This window comes from Bombina bombina, chromosome 1, assembly GCF_027579735.1.
Source record: "Bombina bombina isolate aBomBom1 chromosome 1, aBomBom1.pri, whole genome shotgun sequence".
Classification (NCBI taxonomy): Eukaryota; Metazoa; Chordata; class Amphibia; order Anura; family Bombinatoridae; genus Bombina; species Bombina bombina.
Window position 1 is genome coordinate 766661285 of NC_069499.1, and position 13292 is coordinate 766674576.

A 13292-nucleotide genomic window follows, 5' to 3' on the forward strand; every position below is an offset into this window, starting at 1 on the left:
AATACTTGTTTTTTAAACAAGCCATTTCTGACATCAGAAATGATGGATCGGTCATCCTCCAATCACGGCTCCCCCTCCGAGGGAATCAGTGTCTGATTGGAGGAAGCCGGATTCATCATTTTAGACCCAGGAAGAGGCTTGCGGAGGAAGCTGGAGCTGCTGTGAAGATTAAAAGGTAAGGTTTTTTTTTTCACAATAAAGTGCCCCTGTTTTTAATAAAATTTTTAAAAACCGGGCACTTTAGCATCAAAATTTACATTCACTTTAACTATGCATATAATGTTTCATTATTTATTTTGCAGCCTTTTGTAAAATACATCTAAAAATGTGTTTGTTTGACTTTCTCCCGAGGGAGGCTTGAGTTAATATTTTAAGGCTATTTATGTGAGCTTTTGTTTACTTTTCCCTCCCTCTCTAAGCTTCTATGGTGTCACATGCTTTTAAAAGGTGGATTATCAGTTTTGCATCAAAAATCATAATAGGCAAATCATTCTTTGCAATATTATTTAAGTTGGATCAGTGCTAAACCACCTTAAGGGAATACAAGAGTGCAGGCTACCCCAGTCTGCACATGTGCAACAGAGTTTGTGCTGTATCTGAATATTTGTTTGTGATTGGCTAGCAAGGGTTCTTTTGTTCTGGGGGACAGGGAAATCAGTAAAAAGAAGAAAAAACAAACTCATTTGACAAAATAAAGCTGCAGTTTTCATTGCAAAACTATTCTAATATATGACGGTTTATAGTCATGTAGTTTACAGTTTGTGTTTAGTGTCCCTTTAAGCCAGGGATGGGGAACCTTGGCACGACTGATGTTTCAGAACTTCATTACCCATGATGCTTAGGCACTCTAAAGTCCAGTTGAGCATGGGAAATGTAGCTCTGAAACATCTGGAGGGCCAAGGTTCCCCATCCCTGTTTTAAGCTATCACTGTATTTTTTTGATGTGTGCAGGCTCTGAAACTATCTTTTCACATTTCTGAAACTTCAGATTTACTATTAAACAGTATGAAACTTTGCTAGTATGTCTTTACCTTTAAATCATTCCCGGATTAGGCACATACTCTTTAGTTTTAAAGTTAGTTAGTAGATATGCAGATGAACTATTTTCAATTAAACTTTTTTTTAAATCTCAGTTGTCATCTTTTTTGCGTGACAATTTTGTTCTATTACTTTCGTGACATGTTGTGTTGCTTTATCATACTGTAAAGCGAATGACACATTTAGTAGGGCAGTGTTTCATATTCTGCATCTAGTGTCTTTATCACATAGATTGGGTGGGGAGGCCTTAAGAGATTACACATTTGATTGATCTGAAGCACATAGTGTGAGTTTGGAGCTTGTTCTACTGCAGCTCATTTTGTAGTGATGGATCAGTTTGAAGTGAATTATACTAAAGCAAGCTATATATTCAAGGGCTCCCCACAGTGACTACTGGGAAGAGCGTTCATTGCTGCTCATTTGATCAGACTCCCCATGAGGAAGTGGAGTATGATCATAGAACAGCTTGTGAAACACCAGTGAGACGCTTGTTCGTTGAGAGGCTGTAAATTATTAGTAAGAGAGCATGTTGGTGTGTCTGGATCATCTTATGAGAAGTCCTAGTAGCATTGCTGATTTATAGTATGATAATTTAAGTTCCAGGACTACTTAAAAAGACAGTAAGCATATTGCGATTCTAATTTAAACTGTTTAATTATATGTGTTAAAAATACATTGCAATATATTATTATTTATTTTGCCCCATTTTTCTGTAATTTAAGTCTGAAAATTAAGAGTTTCACAATTTTGAGGACTGACTGTGCACCTGGCAGGCTTCTTCACCAGATCTGTTTCTAACTGGCTTCAGCAGAGATGATAAGACAAGAACTGCAAAACAATGGAGAGTTTGGTAGCATAATGACAATGGATAGTCTTGTCTATTTCACTAACAACTCATCCCCAAAAGGCAAGTGGTGGGTGGAGGTTAATAAAAAACAATTGCAGCAAACAAGATTGCATTCCAAACAGAACCAACACCTTACAGTTATTTAGCTCCGACATTCCTCAATGGTTTCTCATGGTAACTTCTATATATGCTTTCCCCATTTAGTTTTTTTGTTTTTCCAAGAAATTATGCTTTATACCATCATACCTTCCCTGTCTTAACTTTATTTATTACACCCCTGTGTAGCTCTGTGGAATCTGCTATATGACAAATAAAGATATGATATTGTATTATCCGGTCCAACGTAAGATGATAAAAAAAAAAACAATAGCCAATCAGCATCAGCAGTGCTGAGGTAATGATTTGCCTTTGCTGTGATTTAATTTCATTCATTTCACTTTACTTAAACTTAATAGGAAAATAACATGACAGTGCCGGCACATAAAAGATGAACAGTCCATAGCTTGTCCCAGGACAAGCATCCTAACTGGCTACTTAAAGTTTCTTTACAGTGGGGTGTGATTCCTTTTTCTTCTATAAGGTACGACGAGTCCATGGATTCATCCTTTACTTGTGGGATGTTTTCCTCCTGCTAACAGGAAGTGGCAAAGAGCACCACAGCAGAGCTGTCTATATAGCTCCTCCCTTAGCTCCACCCCCAGTCATTCTCTGCCTACTAGGAAGGGTAAAGTGAAAGAGGTGATAAAATATTAGTTTTTAATTTCTTCAAGCAAGAGTTTTTTGTTTTAAATTGTACCGGTGTGTACTATTTACTCTCAGGCAGCAGATGGATGAAGACTTCTGCCTGGAGGATGATGATCTTAGCATTTGTAACTAAGATCCAGTGCTGTTCGCACAGAGGCTGAGAAGTACAAGAAACTTCAGTGTGAGGAACGTTTTCATGCTATATAGCAGTGAGGTATGTTCAGTCATTTTTTCTGGAGAGACTGTGTATTTCAGAAAGGCTGACAGTATCCCCATGAGGGTAAGGGTAAGCAGTAATCCTAAGAGCTATAGACAGGCATTACTAAGCTTTAACCCCATATTTACTATCCCTGAGGGCAGGTAGGCGCCACAGCAGGGCTGTGGAAGGTGCTGGGGGTGTTTTTTTCCGGATTTAGGCCTCATTTCAATTCGGTTTGCACATTAAAGGGTTAAATGTTAAATTTCCTTGTGGGGCAAACTTAGCTACATATATTGAGTCTGCTTGCAAAAATTTGGAAAATTTGGTGAATTTTAAGGCAGTTTTGCAGAACGTGTATGCTTTTTTTCTCTTAAAGGCGCAGTACCGTTTTTTTAAGATTGTTATTTTTTTCACTAAATAAAGTGTTTTCATGCTTGTTTGTAGTCATTACTAGCCTGTTCAACATGTCTGACATTGAAGAAAGTCATTGTTCAATATGTTTAGAAGCCATTGTGGAACCCCCACTTAGAATGTGTCCCTCATGCACTGAAAGGTCAATAAATTGCAAAGAACATATTTTAGCTACTAAAAGTATGTCACAGGATGATTCTCAGTCAGAAGGGAATCAGGTTATGCCATCTAATTCTCCCCAAGTGTCACAACCATTAACGCCCGCACAAGCGACGCCAAGTACTTCTAGGGCGTCTAATTCTTTCACCCTGCAAGATATGGCCGCAGTTATGAATACTACCCTTACAGAGGTTTTATCTAAGCTGCCTGGGTTGCAGGGGAAGCGCAGTAGGTCTGGTGTGAGAACAAATGCTGAGCCCTCTGACGCTTTATTAGCCATATCCGATGTACCCTCACAATGTTCTGAGTTGGGGGTGAGGGTTTTGCTGTCTGAAGGAGAGATTTCTGATTCAGGAAAGATGTTCCCTCAGACAGACTCAGATATGACGGCTTTTAAATTTAAACTAGAACACCTCCGCTTATTGCTCAGGGAGGTTTTAGCGACTCTGGATGATTGTGACCCTATTGTAGTTCCAGAGAAATTGTGTAAAATGGACAGATTTCTAGAGGTTCCTGCCTACACTGATGTTTTTCCGGTCCCTAAGAGGATTTCGGACATTGTTACTAAGGAGTGGGATAGACCAGGTATTCCGTTCGCTCCCCCTCCTACTTTTAAGAAAATGTTTCCCATATCAGACACCATGCGGGACTTGTGGCAGATGGTCCCTAAGGTGGAGGGAGCTATTTCTACCCTGGCTAAGCGTACAACTATAACTATTGAGGACAGTTGTGCTTTCAAAGATCCTATGGATAAAAAATTAGAGGGTCTCCTAAAGAAAATATTTGTTCATCAGGGTTTTCTTCTCCAACCTATAGTGTGCATTGTTCCTGTAACTACTGCAGCTGCTTTTTGGTTCGAGGCTCTGGTGGAGGCTCTTGAGGTTGAGACCCCATTAGATGATATTCTGGATAGAATTAGGGCTCTCAAGCTAGCTAATTCTTTAATTACAGATGCTGCTTTTCAACTGGCTAAATTAGCGGCAAAGAATTCAGGTTTTGCCATTTTAGCGCGTAGAGCGTTATGGCTTAAGTCCAGGTCTGCTGATGTGTCATCAAAATCTAAGCTTTTAGCCATCCCTTTCAAGGGTAAGACCCTATTCAGGCCTGAACTGAAAGAGATCATTTCAGACATCACTGAAGGGAAAGGCCATGTCCTTCCTCAGGATAAGACAAATAAGATGAGGACCAAACAAAATAAAGGTGGTCCCTCTACCTCTTCCCCTGCTGCAAAGCAAGAGGGGAATTTTGCTCAATCCAAGTCAGTCTAGAGACCTAACCAGACTTGGATCAAGGGTAAACAGACTAAGACGCCCGCTGCTGCCACCAAGACAGCATGAAGGGGTAGCCCCCGATCCGGGACCGGATCTAGTAGAGGGCAGACTTTCTCTCTTTGCTCAGGCTTGGGCAAGAGACGTTCAGGACTCCTGGGCTTTAGAAATCGTAGCCCAGGGGTATCTTCTAGATTTCAAAGATTCTCCTCCAAGGGGGAGATTCCATCGTTTTCAATTGTCTGTAAACCAGACAAAAAGAGAGGCGTTCTTACGCTGTGTAGAAGACCTATATACCATGGGAGTGATCTGCCCAGTTCCGAAAACAGAACAGGGGCAGGGGTTCTACTCCAATCTGTTTGTGGTTCCCAAAAAAGAGGGAACCTTCAGACCAATTTTAGATCTCAAGATCCTAAACAAATTCCTCAGAGTCTTATCCTTCAAGATGGAGACCATTCGGACTATTTTACCAATGATCCAGGAGGGTCAATATATGACCACCGTGGACTTAAAGGATGCGTATCTACACATCCCTATCCACAAAGATCATCACCAGTTCCTCAGGTACGCCTTTATGGACAAGCATTACCAGTTTATGGCTCTTCCCTTCGGGTTGGCCACAGCTCCCAGAATTTTCACAAAGGTGCTAGGGTCCCTTCTGGCGGTTCTAAGGCCGCGGGGCATAGCAGTGGCGCCTTATCTGGAAGATGGGTGGAAGGTGAACGTAAAAAAAGAGTTAACTTATCCATCTCACAAGAGTTCCATTCCTGGGAACTCTGATAGATTCGGTGGACATGAAAATTTTTCTGACGGAGGTTAGGAAATCAAAGATTTTAACCACCTGCCGAGCTCTTCATTCCATTCCTCAGCCGTCAGTGGCTCATTGTATGGAGGTAATCAGACTAATGGTAGTGGCAATGGACATAGTTCTGTTTGCATGCTTGCATCTCAGACCACTGCAACTATGCATGCTCAAACAGTGGAATGGGGATTATGCAGATTTATCTCCTCAGATAAATCTGGATCAAAAGACCAGAGACTCTCTTCTTTGGTGGTTGTCACAGGATCATCTGTCCCAGGGAATGTGTTTCTGCAGGCCAGCATGGATCATAGTGACGACGGACGCCAGCCTATTGGACTGGGGTGCAGTCTGGAATTCCCGGAAAGCACAGGGTTTGTGGACTCAGGAGGAGGCTCTCCTCCCAATAAATATTCTAGAACTGAGAGCGATATACAATGCGCTTCAGGCGTGGCCTCAGCTGGCTTCGGCCAGATTCATAAGATTCCAGTCGGACAATGTCACGACTGTAGCATATAGCAATCATCAGGGGGAACAAAGAGTTCTCTAGCGACGATAGAGGTTACCAAAATAATTTGATGGGCAGAGACTCACTCTTGCCATCTATCAGCAATCTATATCCCAGGAGTGGAGAACTGGGAAGCGGATTTTCTAAGTCATCAGACTTTTCATCCGGGAGAGTGGGAACTCCATCCGGAGGTGTTTGCACAATTGATTCAGCAATGGGGCACACCAGATTTGGATCTGATGGCGCCAAACTTCCTTGTTACGGGTCCAGGTCAAGGGATCCTCAGGCAGTACTGATAGATGCTCTAGCAGTACCCTGGTCGTTCAACCTGGCTTATGTGTTTCCACCATTTCCTCTCCTTCCTCGTTTGTTTGCCAGAAACAAGCAGGAGAGAGTTTCTGTGATTTTGATAGCACCTGCGTGGCCACGCAGGACTTGGTATGCATACCTGGTGGACATGTCATCTCTTCCACCATGGACTCTGCCACTGAGACAGGAGCTTCTGATTCAAGGTCTGTGCCAGCATCCAAATCTGAAAATTTATCATAAGATATGGCGTAAATATCTTTATTGGTGCTAATCCAAAAGCTACTCATGGAGTAAGATCATGATTCCTAGGATTTTGTTCTTTCTCCAAGAAGGATTGGGGAAGGGGCTATCAGCTAGTTCCTTAAAGGGACAGATATCTGCTTTATCAATTCTACTGCACAAGCGTCTGGCAGATGTTCCAGACGTTCAGTCGTTCTGTCAGGCTTTAGTTAGAATCAAGCCTGTGTTTATACCTGTTGCTCCGCCATGGAGTTTGAATTTAGTTCTTAAAGTTCTTCAAGGGGTTCCGTTTGAACCTATGCATTCCATAGATATTAAGCTTCTATCTTGGAAAGTTCTGTTTTTAGTTGCTTTCTCTTCGGCTCAAAGAGTTTCTGAATTATCTGCATTGCAATGCGACTCGCCTTATCTTGTTTTCCATGCTGATAAGGTGGTTTTGCGTACCAAACCTGGATTCCTTCCTAAGGTTGTTACTAATAGGAATATCAATCAGGAAATTGTTGTTCCTTCTCTGTGTCCTAATCCTTCCTCTAAGAAGGAGCGTCTGTTGCACAACTTGGACGTGGTTCGTGCTTTGAAGTTTTACTTGCAAGCAACCAAAGATTTCCGTCAAACATCTTCTTTGTTTGTTGTCTATTCTGGAAAACGTAGAGGTCAAAAAGCTACGGCTACCTCTCTTTCTTTTTGGCTGAAAAGCATCATCCGTTTGGCATACGAGACTGCTGGACAGCAGCCTCCTGAAAGGATTACAGCTCACTCTACTAGAGCGGTGGCTTCCACATGGGCTTTTAAAAATGATGCTTCTGTTGAACAGATTTGTAAGGCTGCGACTTGGTCTTCACTTCATACCTTTTCCAAATTTTCCAAATTTGATACTTTTGCTTCTTCTGAGGCTATTTTTGGGAGAAAAGTTCTTCAAGCAGTGGTGCCTTCTGTTTAACCATCTGTCTTGTCCCTCCCGTTCATCCATGTCCTGTAGCTTTGGTATTGTATCCCACAAGTAAAGGATGAATCCGTGGACTTGTCGTACCTTATAGAAGAAAAGTAAATTTATGCTTACCTGATAAAATTAATTTCCACGGCCCGCCCTGTCATTTTAAGACAGATTATATTTTTTGATTTTAAACTTCAGTCACCTCTGCACCTTGTAGTTTCTCCTTTTTCTTCCTGTACCTTCGGTCGAATGACTGGGGGGTGGAGCTAAGGGAGGAGCTATATAGACAGCTCTGCTGTGGTGCTCTTTGCCACTTCCTGTTAGCAGGAGGATAATATCCCACAAGTAAAGGATGAATCCGTGGACTCGTCGTACCATAGAAGAAATTAATTTATCAGGTAAGCATAAATTTACTTTTTACATAGCGATGTTCAGGTGATATTTTCTAGTCGGTTTTTTACAGCTATGCTGCATCACTTTCATGTGCTTCAACATTTTGGTATCATGTCCCTTTAAATAACTCCTTCACTACCGGGACTTTCAGAGAAATAGAGCCTTGTTTTTTTAATTACCTGTCAAAACACTATTTGTTCAGAAATAGCAGACTTGCCATTGCTTTTTGGTAATTAGAATGCCGCTAACTGCCACACTTCTATTATTACCAGCAGTGAAGGGGTTAATCAAGTAGCTTGTAAGGTTCATTTTAGCTTTCGTGTAGAGATCACCCTCCCACCCCCTGATCCCTACCTGATCCCTCCCAAAAAGCTCTCTTCCCTCCCTCACACCCCCTGGTCACCATCATATTGGGTACTGGTAGACAAATATTAAGTTTTAAGACAAATTTTGTTTTAAATTATTTTTTTGTTTTATTTTTTGCAGTGTAGGATCTCCCTTACCCTCCAACCTCCCTGAGCCCTCCCAAACAGCTCTCTATCCCTCCCCCCTCTAACTAGTGTCCGCCATCTTAGGTACTGGCAGCGGTCTGCCAGTACCTATAAATTACCTAAATATATATATTTTTTAAATGTTTTTATATTTTCTGTAGTGTAGTGGTCCCCCCTCCCATCATCGTTGGTTTGGGACCCCATCCCACCTTTTTTTCTGTAGTGTAGCTCCCCATCCCTCTTTCTCCCTTTATTTTTTTTCCTGCAGTGTAGGGCCCTCTCACTCCCTGCCCTCTGCTGCTGGACTGCCCATCCGCCTCTAGGGTTGCCACCCATCCCTTAAAATACGGAATTGTCCGTATTTGAGAATAAAATAGCGCGTCCCGTTTTGAATCAATACGGGACAGGGTTTGTCCAGTATTTTCTTCAATGCAGCATCCTATGCAAATCATCCCATCCGCATTCTGTGAAGACTTGTCCTATTCTGCCCTTGATTGGGCAATACTCACTGCCATTGTTGGTTTGATTGGTTTGTTTCAGGTTCACGGCCAATCAGAGTCAGACTCTTGGCGGAGAGTCAATTTGAAAAAATGGCAGAGGCAGCTCCAGATACCCCCCCCTTGTCCAGCTCTGAAACAAAAGCGGATGCAAAAGTACAGATGAGAGTGGGAGGAATCAAATACTTGACTAGAAAGTGTCAGAGGAAATGAGTATCAAGCCAATTGCACAATTTGTCGGCGAGTGTTCTCTGTGGCGCACGGTGGCCTGTCAGATGTGCAACAGCATACCTCAGGAGACCAACATTCCCACAATGCTAGAGCTCACAAATCAGAGCACCGTCTCACAGTTATTCATACCTCAATCCTGAGGCAGATAGTGTAAGTTTAGTCACCTCAATAACTTTCTGGTTGATTACGTTAGATTTCATAGGCTGCCTATTTGTTAAGAAATAATGTTTAAAATGTAAATGAATCATGTTATGGTATGATTTGTTTATTAAGGTTAAGGTGTACAGTCAGACACATAAACATTATTTTAATAAGGGATAAGAGAGATACAGGTATACCCCGCTCATACAGCGGGTTAGGGACCGGAGCCCCGCTGTAAAGTGAAAACCGCCTTAAAGTGAAACAAGGGGGTTTTAGCTTTCTTTTCACTTGCCAGTGTGTTTAAAAACTTAAAAACATGTTTAAACTAACATATATTAGGCGAGCAATAGTGCTATGTTTAGTTTAACACTAGCACAGCACAGTATTCAATAAATACTGTACCTGTAAAATAGTGACAATTAATGTAGTAAAATGTGACAGGCTATAACACTGAAACACAGATTGCACTGTAATGCTGTAAACAGAGTGAACTGCGCATAACAAAATGGTGCCAGTCACTTTTCTTGCAATCTCACAATGATTACAGCACTGTTTCAAAATCCTTGGAGGTTGAACTTCAGCTCCACAAAGCGCTGTATTAGCGAAGCGCTGTAAAGTGAAGCGCTGTAAAGTGAGGTATACCTGTATATTTAATGCATAATAACAATATGGGGCGCAATCCGATATACGGCGTAGTTTGCGGCGCAAGCGAGGGAACCCGCGTTGCCCGCAGTTTCAGCTCGCAACTCGAGCTATCCAATATACGGCGCCGTCAGATGCTAACGTGCCGTAAGTCGGATAAACCAGCGATGTCCAGAAATCTGTGCAAGTACAAATTTCTGGCGTCGCCAGTGACTTGCGCCACGTTAGAAACTGCCGGCGCCTACAAAACCTGACTAAAGTATGAAATCACCCGCACTGTCTAACACGCCTCCTAAACCTAGCCCGACACGTCTAACCCTCTAACCGCTATCCCCCCTCACTATCCTAATAATAAAAAAGTTATTAACCCCTAAACTGCCGCTCCCGGACCCCGCCGCCACCTAATAAAGTGATTAACCCCTAAACCGCCGCCCCAGGACCCCGTCGCCAGCTATATTAAATCTATAACCCCCTAAAGTGAGCCCCTAACACGCCGCCATCTACCTTACCTACCCCCTAAAGTGAGCCCCTACCCCGCCGCCATCTACCTTACCTACCCCCTAAAGTGAGCCCCTACCCCGCCGCCATCTACCTTACCTACCCCCTAAAGTGAGCCCCTACCCCGCCGCCATCTATTTTAAAATTATTAAACCCTAATTTAATCCCCCTACCCCGCCGCCATCTTTATTAAATTATTTAACCCCTAAAATACTAAACTATCCCTACCACTAAACCTAAGTCTAACCCTACAAATAGCCCTGAAAAGGGCTTTTTGCGTGGCATTACCCCAAAGTAAACTGCTCTTTTGGCGGGGCTTTGTCACAAAGTAATCAGCTCTTTTGCCTACAATCTAAATCCCCCTATACCGCTGCCACCTATAATAAATGTATTACCCCCTAATCTTATCCCCATACACCGCCGCCACCTATATTAACTATATTAACCCTAATTATATTAGGGTTAATATAGTTAATATAATTATTATATTATATATATTAACTATATTAACCCTAATTATATTATGGTTAATATAGTTAATATCGTTATTATATTATATATATATATATATATATATATATATATATATATATATATATATATATATATATATTAAGTATAATAAACCTATCTAACTCTAACATCCCTAACTAAACTCTTATTAAAATAAATCTAATATTAATATTATTAATGAAAATATTCCTATTTAAATCTAAATACTTACCTATAAAATAAACCCTAAGATAGCTACAATGTAATTAATAATTATATTGTAGCTATTTTAGGGTTTATATTTATTTTACAGGTAACTTGGTATTTATTTTAACTATGTACAATAGTGTAAAGATTATTTTATATAGAATATGGATTACATGTGCAAACTAATATTTAATTAATTATACCACCCAGTCTCACACCAAACCTTGACTCATTAGATTTTCTTAGGAGTTTTGTTTTGCTCATTGACTGGGGGATGACAACTTAGTCATAGGCCTAGATAGGGAAATCTGAGATTTGAATCCCAAATTTAGATCCCTATAAATCACAATAGTTTAAGTTGTTATATTTGTATTGTAGTTCTGTTTTGAAATATATAACACTTCAACAAGTAATTCCAAACTGTATTAATACTTAATAAACTGTAGCTTAAGCAGGAGTAATTCTTTGAGTAATTAACTGAGAGCACATGTCAAATGGAGGTGAAATAGTTAAATTCTCAAGTTAGTAAGAAGCAGATGAAATGCATGCTTAGCTGTTAGATTAGCAGAGTAATAAAGCCACAATGAACCTTCTTTACAATTATATTATAATAAACAGTCCATTCATATGCAAGTAAATTCAACACTTCACAGATTCAATGCAAATACAGTCTTTTTTGGTTTGGTAATGAATTGCTGAAAGCATGACTTCAATTAGGCAAGTTGTACTATTTAAAGTCTCATGCAATTATAAGTTGCTGTTAGTAATTACCATAAGTCTTCAGTTAGAAATCCAAAAGGCAGATTCTGTTTTGATATTATAAAAAAGGTTACCGTTACTCCATGTACTTCACTCAAATGCCTGTAACTGACTGCGTCTGATGACGTCACAGGCTCCAGGTACTGTGTGGAATACACTGAATGAGGGAGTAGTGCAGTGCTGCAGACTGGAGAAACTGTTTGCTGGGAGGAACAGTCAAGCTCTGGTTCCTGCTGGAAGTAGATACACTGTTGAAGTAAAAGGTAACAAGATTGAATCAGCCAATCAGATTTTTCTACCTTAATTCCGATTGGCTGATAGAATCCTATCAGCCAATCGGAATTCGACGGACGCCATCTTGGATGACGTCATTTAAAGGTACCTCATTCGTCGTTCAGTCGTCGGCCGGGATGGAGGCTCCGCGTCGGAGGAGCGAAGAAAGAAGATTGAAGATGCTGCTTGATGGAAGATCCTGCCGGATGGAAGAAGACTTTGCTGCCACTTGGATAAAGACATCGCCGGGATGAAGACTTCTTCTTTGCCGCTTGGATAAAGACATCGCCCGGATCGGATGAGGAGTTCGGCCCGGTTGGGTGAAGACAAGGTAGGGAGATCTTCAGGGGGGGTAGTGTTAGGTTTTTTTAAGGGGGTTTGGGTGGGTTTAGAATAGGGGTATGTGGGTGGTGGGTTGTAATGTTGGGGGGGGTGTTGTGTTCTTTTTTTTTACAGGCAAAAGAGCTGTTAACTTGGGGTAAATACCCCGCAAAAAGCCCTTTTAAGGGCTGGTACAGAGCTGGGTATTTTATAATTTAGAATAGGGTAGGGAATTTTTTTATTTTGGGGGGCTTTATTATTTTATTAGGGGGCTTAGAATAGGTGTAGTTAGCTTAAAATTGCTGTAATCTTTTTTTTTTTTTTTTGTAATTTAGTGGGTTTTTTTTGTAATGTAGTTTAGTTTATTTAATTGTATTTTTAGATAGATATTTGTAGTTTATTTAATTTATTGATAGTGTAGGTGTATTTGTAACTTAGGTTAGGATTTATTTTACAGGTAATTGGGTAATTATTTTAACTAGGTAGCTATTAAATAGTTAATAACTATTTAATAGCTATTATACCTAGTTAAAGTAAATACCAAGTTACCTGTAAAATAAATATAAACCCTAACATAGCTACAATGTAATTATTAATTATATTGTAGCTATCTTAGGGTTTATTTTATAGGTAAGTATTTAGATTTAAAAGTTAATATAAATACTATAGTAACTATATTAACTATATTAACCCTAATATAATTAGGGTTAATATAGTTAATATATATAATGTAATAACTATATTAACTATAATATACTTAGGGTTAATATAGATAATATAGCTGGCGACGGGGTAGGTAGATTAAATTAGGGGTTAATAATTTTAATATAGATGGCGGCGGTGTAAGGGGCTTACATTAGGGGTTAATACTATTAATATAGGTGGCGGCGG

The 13292-nt window shown here is 40.4% G+C and overlaps 1 protein-coding gene across 2 annotated transcripts in view; it reads left to right on the forward strand.

Annotated features, from left to right (window-relative positions):
• Nucleotides 1-13292, forward strand: part of HDX (highly divergent homeobox) — a 214358-nt gene that overhangs the window by 43097 nt on the left and 157969 nt on the right. The gene's annotated exons all lie outside the window — the stretch shown is intronic.